This window comes from Coptis chinensis, chromosome 2 (assembly GCF_015680905.1).
Source record: "Coptis chinensis isolate HL-2020 chromosome 2, ASM1568090v1, whole genome shotgun sequence".
Lineage (NCBI taxonomy): Eukaryota > Viridiplantae > Streptophyta > Magnoliopsida > Ranunculales > Ranunculaceae > Coptis > Coptis chinensis.
In genome coordinates, this window is record NC_141457.1 from 107,678,129 (window position 1) to 107,690,786 (window position 12,658).

The window sequence follows — 12,658 nt, forward strand, 5'->3', positions numbered from 1 at the left end:
CAAATGTCTTCATCATATCTATTTTGAAATCTTGAAGTATTTTCTCATCATTCCCAGTGTAGATAAGATCATCTACATATAGAGAAACAATGAGAGTGTGAGAGTTACCTTGAGTCTTGATGTAGAGTGTTGGCTCACTCTTACTCCTCCTCTGAATCAGAATCCATGAAGTACTTGTCTATCGCGACTATACCATTGCCGAGGTGCTTGTTTAAGCCCATTACAAGGCTTTTCTTAATCTTAGAACTCTATCTTCATGATGCATTGAATCCTCGATGAATCCTTGTGGTTGCTCCACAAAGATTTCTTCTTGTAGTTCTCCATTTAGAAAAGTGACTTGACGTCGAGTTGATAGATTTTCCAACTCTTTTGGGCGCCTATTGCTACAAAGCTCTTATTGTGTCGAGCCTTGCTCTTGGTGCAAAAGTTTCATTGTAGTCGATGCCCGGCTGTTGAGAGTAGCCTTTAGCCACAAGCCTAGCTTTGTGTTTTGAATTGAGCCGTCGGTATTAAATTTGGTCTTGTAGACCCATTTAACACCAATCACATCTCTATTTTGGGGGGCTCTACAAGTTCCCATGTCTTATTCTTCTCAATTGTGTTTATTTCTTCTTGCATAGCTACCTTCCAAGCCTTTTGTCTTGGAAGCAACTTCAAAGCTTTCGGTTCTAAAGCGGTGAAGTTACATGTCTCATATATATCTTTAATTAACTTTAACTTCTTCCTTGGCTGTTTTAAGGAGAAGAATCATCTTCACTTGATGAAGAGTCTTCTTCCGATGATGTATGTGGCGTGCTTTCCTCGGTATCTTCTACTTGTATTTGTCCCGGAGTCTTTTGATGTGCCGGGAACTACAATAGTCCCTTTTTCCACCTTGTCTTCATCGGTTCCATGCGGTACCGCCTTCGTCGAACTTCGACATCTCGACTAATGATGATCTTCTTAGTCTTAAGATTGTAGACTCGATAGCCTTTAGACTGAGTACTATATCCCATAAAGATACCCCTTGTTGTCTTTTCTTCTAGCTTATGCCGCTTTTCTGCTGGAATATGTACATAGCATATGCATCCAAAAACTTCGAGATGTCGGGCGGAAGGTTTCTTCTTACTCCGGGCCGGCCGAGGGGTCTTGTCTTGAAGTGCCTTTGTTGGGCCGTTGTTAAAGAAGTATCTTGCGCAGTTATATTCGCTTCAAATTGAGAATGTTTTTGGCAGACCCTTTTCATATAGCATTGTTCTGGCCATCTCCATGATGGTTCTGTTCTTCCTTTCGGAAACTCCATTTTGTTCTGGAGCATAGCCTACCGTCAGTTGATGCTCAACTCCTTCTTCTTGACAGAATTTGTCAAATTCTTTAGAGGTATATTCCTTACCTCTATAACGGAACAGCACCTTGATATAGTGGCCACTTTGTTTTTCTACATAGTTTTGAATTTCTTAAATACATCAAATATGCCCGACTTTTGGTGTAGAAAATACACCCATGTCATTCTTGTATAGTCATCAATAAAAGGATGAAATACGCATTGGTCGAAGGATGGAGTCCTCATCGGACATGCAGACATCGGCAATATCACGAGCTCCAAGAACTCCTTTGCTCTCCATGCCTTTCCAGTTGGAAGGGTTGCCGATGTTGTTTGCGTGTAGTAGCGACCTTCACATACACCATTGATCTCTTTTATGCTAGGCGGATCTCTCATCATATTTTTCTCGATGGAGAATCTTTAAGGCATGAAAGTTGAAATTAGCCAAACCTTTTATGCCATAGCCATGAATCTTCGGTTTACGCTTTCATGGTTGTGTTGATGTATTGCCATCGCAAGGGAAAATTTCTATTTTCCATCTTTACTTTGGCAATTACCCGATTTTTTGTCTTTCTTATCATAAATAACGATGAATCTCTATCAAAATTTAGAGCATAACCATTTTCGATCATTTGACCGACACTTAGCAAATTATGCTCCAAGTGGGAACTAGTAAGGCGTCACTTATATATTTAGTTCCTTTTTAGTTTGGATAGAGATCGCACCTTTTCCTTAAGCCCGCACGAAAGTGCCCCATTTCCCAATTTGACTTGAGATTTTATTGGCGTGTCTATCTTTGCGGAAGATGGTCTTGTTCCGGTCATATGATTCTTTGCGAGCCTTTGTCGACATACCATGTGTCATTCTTTTCTTCCATAGCAGCTTGGCAAGCATAAAAGAGTTGCTCGTCCTTCTCAACATCTCCAGAATAATTCGCCTGGTGAGTTTTCTTGGAGCGACAATCTTCTTCAGCATGGCCAAACTTTTTACAAGTTTTGCATTGTGGTTTGCCACGATACCAACAATCTTTTTCTAGGTGGCTTCTCTTGTTGCAGATGCCACAAGGTGAGTAATTTCTCTTCTCCTTTAAATCTCCTTTATTTGTTTTTTCTCCTGATTTTTTATGCTCTTCTTTAGATCTCTGAGACCTTAAATTGAGCTTTGATTGAAAAGCGCTTTCAACTGAGCTTTCTTCACGCCTACTCAATCTTTGTTCATAGACTTCTAGAGAACCCATAAGTTACATCACGCAACCCAGTCGTTATATCTTTTGACTCTTCTATGGCGAGTTACTATGGGATCATATTTATCGATAGGCCCGATTAATATTTTCTCGACCCTTTGTGGAGTTATATTTTCACCATATGCTTTCGCATTTGATTTACTATCTCCTTCAGTTTGGAGTAGTAATCTTTAATGGTCTCAGAATCTTTCATCTTTATATTTTCTAAATCTCTTCTTAAAGTTTGAAGTTTGACTGTTCTCACCTTAGCATTGCCTTGGAACTCCTCCTTCAAAGTGTTCCATGCCTCCTTCGCCGTTGCAGCACCCATAATTCGCGGAAATATAGTATCCCCAACTGCTTGTTGGATGATGTAAAGAGCCTTTGCATCCTTTTGCTTATTTTCTTTTAATTGAGTTTGTTGTTCTGCAGTCAATGCGGCAACATCTTGTGGAATAGTAAAACCGCTATCGACCATGTCCCACAAGTCTTGAGACAAGAATAGAGTTTTTATTTTGATGTTCCAAAAATCATAGTTTTCACCATTGAAAATTGGAACTTGAATAGATGATTGGTTAGGACCGAAGGTTGACATTATGGATCTTTTAAAAATAGTGTTTTGGAAGTTGAAAAATGAGTGGTTGATAGTGAATCAAGCCTAACTATGGCTCACGATACCAATGTTAGTATGTGAAGAGAATGGGTAGAGATGAGAATTTTAACAAAGTAGAGTTTTATTGAATACTTGAAGCTAATTGGCTTCATTACAAAAGTGAGAGTGGGCATGGCTATTTATAGGCTCACACCACCGACTTTAGCAAGAGTCTAGTAACTTCTTGCTTGAGTCTTATCTACTTGTTTCTAGAGTTGTCCACTAGATATTTCTTACTCTAGTCAAGTAGATATTTCTAGTATTTACAAGTACTAGATATTTCTCATATGTTCTTACTATATGTAGAACAATATGGAGAATTTTAGATGCTAAGTGCATTAATTTTAACACCCTCAATTTTAAAAATTATTTGAGTTTGCCCCCACTCCGTCAATTTTGTGTGTAACAAACGTTTGTACTTTACATATTGACCATTTTGCCCTTTCTGAAAAACAAATCAAGTTTGAGGTTTACTATTAGTTAGTATAAACCCCCCAAACGTCAATATACTATTTGCATAAACCCCCCAATTTTCAGGTTTACAATTTCTAACAGGTGAAAACACTGCTGTATGAAAAGTAGATTAAGAGGGATCACTAGTTCCCCACATCTAGGGAAAGTATTATCATCATGATACTTCCAGAAGTTAAAAATTGCTTCACGTAAATGAAGCCACTAGTTAATTCCAAATAAAAAATTCAACTCAAGAGTGAATATTCCAAATTGAGTGTTAGCGAATCCTGTGTTGGTAGTACTCGAGGTGAGTCTGACTCTCTTCCTTTACTGAACTTTACTTTCTACTCTTTCGTGCCTGAAAGCGCAGGAAGATGATTGCGAGGTTGACGTCGGGCACCCCCCAAATAGATTGAATCTTGATGAGTCGAAATTGTGTTTTTTGGCCGGGCTAAAACAACTTTCCCGGGGACTGCCAGTAAAAGACTTAGTTTTGATGCTTTAAAGAATGCCTCTGGAAACAACCCATATAGTTTACTTGCTCACCTACTACGGTTAAGGGAAATGTTTTTGTCGAAAGGCAAACAATGTGTGGAATCGGTGAACTACACTTGCTTCTGGATAGATGTGTGGGACAGAGGGCTCGTGGTGTACCTTCTGCCCACCCTTCCTATCACACCCCGAATTTTGACAGAATTCGAAAAAACAATATTTGTTCCCGACTCTTCGATTTTCAAGGTGTGATGCACTCTCAACTTCCAAAAACCCATAAACAGTTTAAATATGCGGATAATTAAAAACCAATAAAAATTTTAACTTAAACAAAAGTCCTCTTCATTACAAAAATTCACAAATAAGATTAGGTTACAAATCTCTTTTCAATAACTCTTTATTTAAAATTACAAATGAAAATACAAATAACATTGTCTCAACTGAAAATCTATATCACCTCAAGGAAAAACAAAATCTATCTTGAAATGTGACGCTAACGTAAACCACAAGCAGCAACCAACCTTCTTCAACACTTATCCTGTCAAGACTTATCAACTATGTTCATTTAATGAACACACCCGATAAGCAAACATGCAAATCGGGTCAGCATTATAAAAATGCTAGTGTGAATAGCTCTAAAATACAACATATACTTATATAATATATACATACACAATCCATAAGGCAGTTAGTTCCTCCACCGAAGCGCCTTAACTTCCAACAACTAATACGACATTCTTAACTACAATAAGTAAGGTAGGTAGTTCCTCCACTGAGGCACCTTAACTTTCCACTAACCACACATCAAACCATACGCATAATAAAAAGGCATTTAGTTCCTCCATGAGGCGCCTTAGGTTATAACTAAACTAATAACTAGTCAAACATATTCTATACTTACCTCATTTCATGCTCAATTACAGAGTGGGTTGTTTCTGTACAAGTAATTAGTTTAACCCACCCTTCTGCAAAACTATATACAATCATCTATCTAAAGATATATCATTAACCAACATATTACTATAATTATATTAATTAAGGCTTTCTTTGCGTGTTCTTAAAATCACGTCGTATTTATGTCTTACCTAGTTTCTCTGGCTACCACAATCGCTTCCCAACGCCGAACATGTACATCCATATGCCTCCCCTCACATACTGAACCACTCCGTGCGTAAATACCCAGAGCGGAATGCCACACACCAGGTAACCCTAACACGAAAGCCATTATATAAGTACTGCCACTATTTGGCATAAAATATCATGCGTCTCATTCTAATTTTGCGAACGGAATAATCAAGCCACCATTCGGCTACGCCAAAAGGGCCATTCAGCTTAACTGAAACGCCAGAAAGGTCAATCACATTACTTACACTAGAAGGGCCATTCAGATTCACTGAAACGCCTGAAAGGCTAATCATATCACATACGCCCATCACAAGGGCCAAATCACATGAGTTGTGGTAGCTAGGTTATAGGATTTTCGTTACGTAATTTATTCAAGTGTCATACATTTATATATCAGAATAATCATTTAACTAAATCCCGTGTATGTCAAATACATTATTGCACTAAACCAAATATATATAGAATTATCTCAATACATCTCATAACAACTTAACTTTCATTCTTTCACGTGCCAATATATTATTGCACTAAGCAACAATCCCGTGGGAAAATATCCACACATACTATACTACCTCATAGTAGCATCTCACATATATAATAATGGAGCATTTATATCCATTTCTCAAAGATATTGCATTTAATAGATATCCTAACATATGATATCATTTAACATAACAACAATTTCCACACACCACATAATGTCACAATTTCTCAAAACGTACCGCCTAACATTTTTATAGCGTTTTAGGGATATTATGTCTCCTAAGATTTCAATCTCGTCACGTGTCAAAAATACACAACCTCAACGTCAAATCTTTCTTAGATAATGACTAACTAATTATGCAGGCTTCCGCACCATTTTAACATTTGATTTGTCCATACAATTTACAACATAAAACGTAGCACAATTATACAGTCAACAGTCCACAATCAAAACCCGAAACCAAAACCCAAAAGTCTAAATATTTAAAGACCCATTGGATCTATTTTAATTTATATGGACTTGCCCAACATAACAATAGAATTGGCCCAAACAACTAATGAAACTGGCCCAAAGAAACACAACTTAGTTCCGGCCCACAGGTCCACAAAAAATTACTTAAGCCCACAACAAAACTTAGAAATCGGCCCAAGAAAACGAATTAGTTTTTTGCCAAAACAACTTAACCTAAATCGGGCCCAAACTAAACAAAAGAAACTGGCCTATAGACTAAACCAAACTGGTCCGACCCAAACAAAACAACCAAAAAGGCTTTGGCCCAAAGCCCAAGCCCAAACCGACCAATAGTGTCATCTTCTCCCTCCAGCAGCCTCCACCACCGGATCGACCACCGTCAACCTCCACTCGTCCGCCCATTTCAACCAAGCAGTTTCCCTCCTCATCAAAATCCAAACAACATTAATACACACAAAAACTCGATTCATTACCTCGATCCTCCTTCATCAATTCTAGATCTGGTTTTCGTGCCGCCATTAACGCCGGACTCAAAGCTTCAATCCGCCTTACTATCCAGCCCCTAATCAACCCTCCACAACCAATAACCAATATCCCAACTAAAAGAGTTCAAACAAATCAATAGGATTTCGTTCCTTTGGCTGGACGACGCCATTAGCGCCCCTTCAGAGCTTCGCCAGCACCCATTCCACTACACAATCCAAATTTTCATTCCCTAAACCCAAGTCAACAACAACACTATTTCCCCATACCCCCGACAATTCAACCACCCATTTCAATCTCGACAGCCCCAACAAACCTCAATAACCAAACATCAAAACTATAAACACAACTATATACAAGTTCAATCCATAATGTACAGGGGCTTTAGCCGCCATTAACGGGCCCAAACAAGGTTCAACATTTCAACGTCGATTTCCGAGTTTCGAGTTTTAGCAACACGACAGATTTCAACAAAATTTTAACAACACGACAGATAGGATGCCGAATAAAACAGGGAGAATAAGCAGAAATAAAACGAAACCTTGGACAGACATAAATATCTCCGTACGTATACATACACGTAAAACAACTATAGGTTCAATGAAATAGCAAAAATAACTACTCACTTTAATCAAAAGCTCTACGAATTCAGCATAGTCCGAATCGTCGCGTTCCAACACTCTAGCAATCAAGCTTTTATCTCCGCCTCCATTTTTTTATTTTATTTTTATCTTAAAACCCTATTCTCTAGAAAAATATGAATATATACTTGGGTTTGAAACCTAAGCCCAACACAAACTCGGGCCAAGAAATCAGGCCTACATATCCCAAATCCAGTCTAACAAATTTTAAATAAATAAATAAATAAATTAATAAATACGTATTTTAAATACGGGCGTTACACTTCCTCATCCATTTTGATAACCATGTGAACGGAGAGTGGGCAGAAGGGAAGGAGGTCCTCCTCATAAGTCGCACACTTACTTGGCGGTCGGGGAAAGCTGGGAATGGGTCGAGTAAACTTCCACAGGGCTTGAAAAATCACGGACAAAGTGAATGTGATTTGGGATAATTTGTTGGTGAAATAAAAGATGTAATCATTGAAACATAATGAGTTTTGAGTAAACCTAAGCGAATGTCATATAAATTCTATTAATGTGACTTCAATTTACAAAGATTGAGTAAGCTGAGAGCGAATCCCAAGTAAGCTTGTGCATACTTGGTATCTTTGTGATCAGTTAGTACAATTATCTATAAGATCAAAACCTACTTCAATATTACTAAGTGGGTGCTACAAAGGGAGGATAGATAGCGGACTACGGTACTCACTTTGTCAAGATTTAGGAGAACTCAATTCTGCATTGGGGAGAACCCTTGGCGAATTTCAACAACGACTCAACAATCAACATTGAAAGTTTACATCCTCTTTAACGCTAAGGTGGTATGCAATTTTCATTTTCTTCAAGGAGATGGCGTTCTCAAGTAAATATCTCACGGATTGTGTAATTCATCATCATCGCGCCTTCGACAATCTACGATTTCAATTGTTTTAAGGTGCTTCAACAAGTGTCCAGTAAGGTGCTTCAAGAAATACGCATTGAACAACACTTTATATTGCTCAGAGCTGACGAGGATGCTTTTCGAATCCAATTCCACTCTTTTTTGGGGGGTTTATGCAAATAGCATATTGATGTTTGAGGGGTTTACACTAACTAATAGTAAACCTCAAACTTGATTTGTTTTAACGGGAAAAAAAAATGTTTTTTTTTTCAGAAAGGGCAAAATGGTCAATATATAAAGTACAAACGTCTGTTACACACAAAATTCATGGAGTAGAGGGCAAACTCAAATGATTTTTAAAATGGGAGATTTAGTCAAAACGCTACCAAACTTTAGAGGGTTAAGTCAAAATTCCCATATTTAATAACCAAAACGGAGCTGACCTTTTTTCAATTTAATTTCACACATTCACATTCTCCTATTCCGTTTTAATCAGGAGACAGATGATTTTTTATATCGCTTAATCTAAGTTCAATCAATGGTAATAATTTTTTTTCCCAAAAAGAATAAAAACATAAAAACAAAAAACTTACAACAAAGTCGGTGGGGAATCGCAGATGATAATTGAGTAGCCAAACGTTTTCTTCTTCACTTTTCATGATTGTTGTTCTGAGTTGTGACAACAATTGTAACGGTGTTTAAACAGTGATTTTATGGTTTATAGTAATTCAAGTAAACAAAAACAATCCTTCGTTGGATTCGTTGCTGATTTGATCCTGATGACCTGATCTGTATGGTTTTGTGGACCAAGCACAATCGTAGAGGGTAACCTTACTTTTCTACTGTCACGCCTAGGCCCAGAGTTTGTCCTTTACATCAATATATTTGTTAACTGCAAAAACAAAAAAATAAAGAAAAATGAGCTACCACATGTAAGGGGGATCACCTTCCAAATTAGTGAAATTACCACCCAACACGACCGATCAATGCATTTCATCAAGGTCTGCTATAGTAGCGACGTAGCATCCAATACCTTTAAGATCAACTCCAATCATCACTTGAACAAGTACATTAAGCATACACAATTACGCTTCTATATAGGGCAACTAAAAATATTCCATATCTGGTTATTAAATGACTACTTTTTAGCCACTTAACTGTTCACACCATACTACCATAATAATCTTTGAAGGCACCAAATGGCTATAAAATCTGCTATGAGATTGCTTCCATGCATGAACTGAGGCACAAGCTCCTTTCCACAAGTGCAACTTATAAAATTTTGTTCAACGCTGCAACTTCCGATAACAATTAATCACTAGTCACAGTTGTTCAGTCCTGTTATAACCCTTTAACGGCCATGAACTAAGGTAAGAAAACCTAAGCCCGGATGAAAACCATTAAAGCATACAAGAGAAGCCAATAACCAGATCTTTTGTGTGTGCCCACTCGTGTTTTGGGTTAAGGTATCCTGTGACGACCCACCCAACTCGACCCTAACTTTGGATTAAAACGCCAGGAGTAGTCGTTATCCTTCTCAGACTAGGCCCCTGTCTAGCATACATACCGGATACCATGGCTCTAACAAGGCAGACCATAGTGGCTATGTAGCCCATGACACCTAGTAATGAAGCTACACACCACCCCTCCTGTGCAAAAGATACAACCTAAGAATTCGTAATGAAAATGAAAGAGCAAACACAAAATTCAGGTCAGTTTTCAATCACCAACCTCGAAAGCCCTTGGAACAAAATAGAGATTTGTCACACTTGCAGATAGCAGGTCGTGGATGTTACTGAATGTCGTGGGATTTGAAACTACCATGACAAAGCAAGAAAATCACACTAATTAAATGTATAATCCACACAGATTTTATTAAAAGAAAACTTCTAAAACTTCAAATAGAAACTACCAGTACAGGAGAGAGGCTAATAAGACAATACGGGGGGAGAAAGCAACCATACTTTTCTAGGTCTCTAGGTGACAGTCCCATCATATAGACACATGATCTATGAAAGTACAGCCACAAACACAAGACAGTAAACATTGCCCCATTATGACAACGCTTAAGGAATTGTAAAAATGATTCATTGATTCCCTGTTACTTGTTCGGGTCGGGTCCTTACCCTCCTCTTGTTGGCGCCTATCCCTCCTTTGATAAACAATCTTAATCATCCCCTGGCATGTCTATAACATTCCTGCATGTTCTTATCGACCGCTCTAAAAAGGACACTTATCGCCATAATTGAGTGAATAAGAAACAAAGACATTAATTAAAGAACGTTCAATCTGAAAAAAAATCAAACCCCATTCAAGTCCCATTTTAAAAATGAAAAAAACAAAAGAAAGGAAAACAATGAGGGACAACTTAGATAACATAGCAAAGAAATCAAATGTAAGCATACGACTCCTAAAACCATGAAAAAGTAATAAACTTGAAAAATAGTGGTATAGGCAAAATAGAAAACATTGAGGCATAATAAGTAAACTGAAAAACCTTAACAGTGAGCATATATACGATTCCAATCTAGAGGCCTTCTTAGAGACTTAAGAGTTCAAACATTCTTTTCACTACAGGCCCACTCCTTTTTGCCTTTCTCCCACACTGTCTCCCCTTTTCAACAACTTTTATCCATCTAGCAGTTCTTTTATAAGAACCAAAGTGTTACTCGAACGGCATCATCTTTATATTATTAGTGTAACACAATATTAGTATGTTAAGGAAACACATATATAATCGTACAAACTATGAAATCAAAAGAGAATATAGCATATGAGCGTGTATCTAGAAAGTAGAAACCTACTTTCAAGTTTCAACAGGAAATTGATTTTAAGTACGGCCGTAGAATTCATATATCAGCGTATATTATGTATGCAGCTGACAGAGTGTAATTACAATATGGTTTCATAACAACGTAAAGTGTGTGATGATGTACACCGTCCTTTGTTTACTATCTACTTGTTTTCTGAATGGTCATTATATTCTTAATTGTAGATCTTGGCCACCCTTTGTATACTTAGGAATATCCTATGTAGATATTGGCTCTGTCTTGAAAAGAAAACAAAGTTTTTTTTAAAAAAAACAAATACCTTGTAGTTTAAGCAAGTTTTGATAGAAGAAGAAAACACCATTACAATTTTTCTTTTTATTTCTTTCCAAAAAAAAAAAACAAAAAAAACAGAGATGTTATAAACGAAATGCCATAATCTAGCGTTCCCATATAGACATGCATCATATAGACATATAATTAGTAAAATGTTTTGTAATCGTAAACCGAATCGCAAACCAAAATACATGATAATAGGTTTTTCTAAAACAGAATTTGGTATGAAACAAGCTTTGAAAAAAGATGTATTGTCAAGTTTTTGCAAGCAAAAAATAGTAGCAAAAAGAACACACCATTAAAGATAAATGTCATAATCTAGCGTTCCCAAAAAGACATTTATCACTTTAAAAAAACATGAAAAAAGGAAAGTTTTTGAAAAAGTTTTACTGACTTAGTAAGAAAACCACGAGTCAGGAAATATTTTGGGACAGTGAGATGCCTCAGTTTTTGTTGTATATAGGAAAAGAAATCAGCTGTTGGTATCCAAAAAACAAAGCCAATATCTTCAGAATATATACCAATTTATAATCTTAGTTTATGTTAAGTACAAAACATGTTTCTTACAGCAAAACATTCATTGAGAATTGTATTTATCTCATATTATGCAATGTCCAGAACTCAGTAATCTCAAATTATATATAGTTTGGTAACACAATAACACTGGAAATCAAGTGTTGAATAGAAGACAACTTAACATATTGATAATTGAACAAGGTAACTGGACTTAACATTAGACGCATTATTCAGGAAACTAAGTCATGAAGTTTTAATGACGACTCGTTAGATCATATTATTACAACAGGACATTATATTTTCAATGGAGAAACTATATTATAGGTAATAGAAAGAATAAATACAAGTTATAACGAAGAAAGTTAAAAACAAAAAAGAGAAGAACCATAGAAACGTGTATTGTTTCTCCGTTGAGCATTCCTACGAATTCTCGACTTGTTATTATTGGATAATACCCTAAATTTCTACTGACTTGAGGTTTAAACGCATTAGACATAGTCAAAAGATTGTTTTCAACTGTCACGAAGTTTTAATGAATACTCAATTAATGACATTATTATTAGGGTGAACTAGTGTTACCCCCTACTAGATGAGCCAATTAGGATTTCCTCCCCACTAGATGGGAAATTAGGGTCTCCCTCCTAAATACACACAAAAAAAAATTCGGTCAACCCACTTTGACTTTTTTTTTTGTGTGTAGTTAGGGAGGAGACCCTAATTTCCCATCTAGTGGAGGGGGGAGAAATCCTAATTGGCTCATTTAGGGGAATACTAGTTAACCCTTATTATTATGACACCATAGAATTTCTAATGACTAGGAAGAACTGAAACCAATAATTAAGACCACACCTGG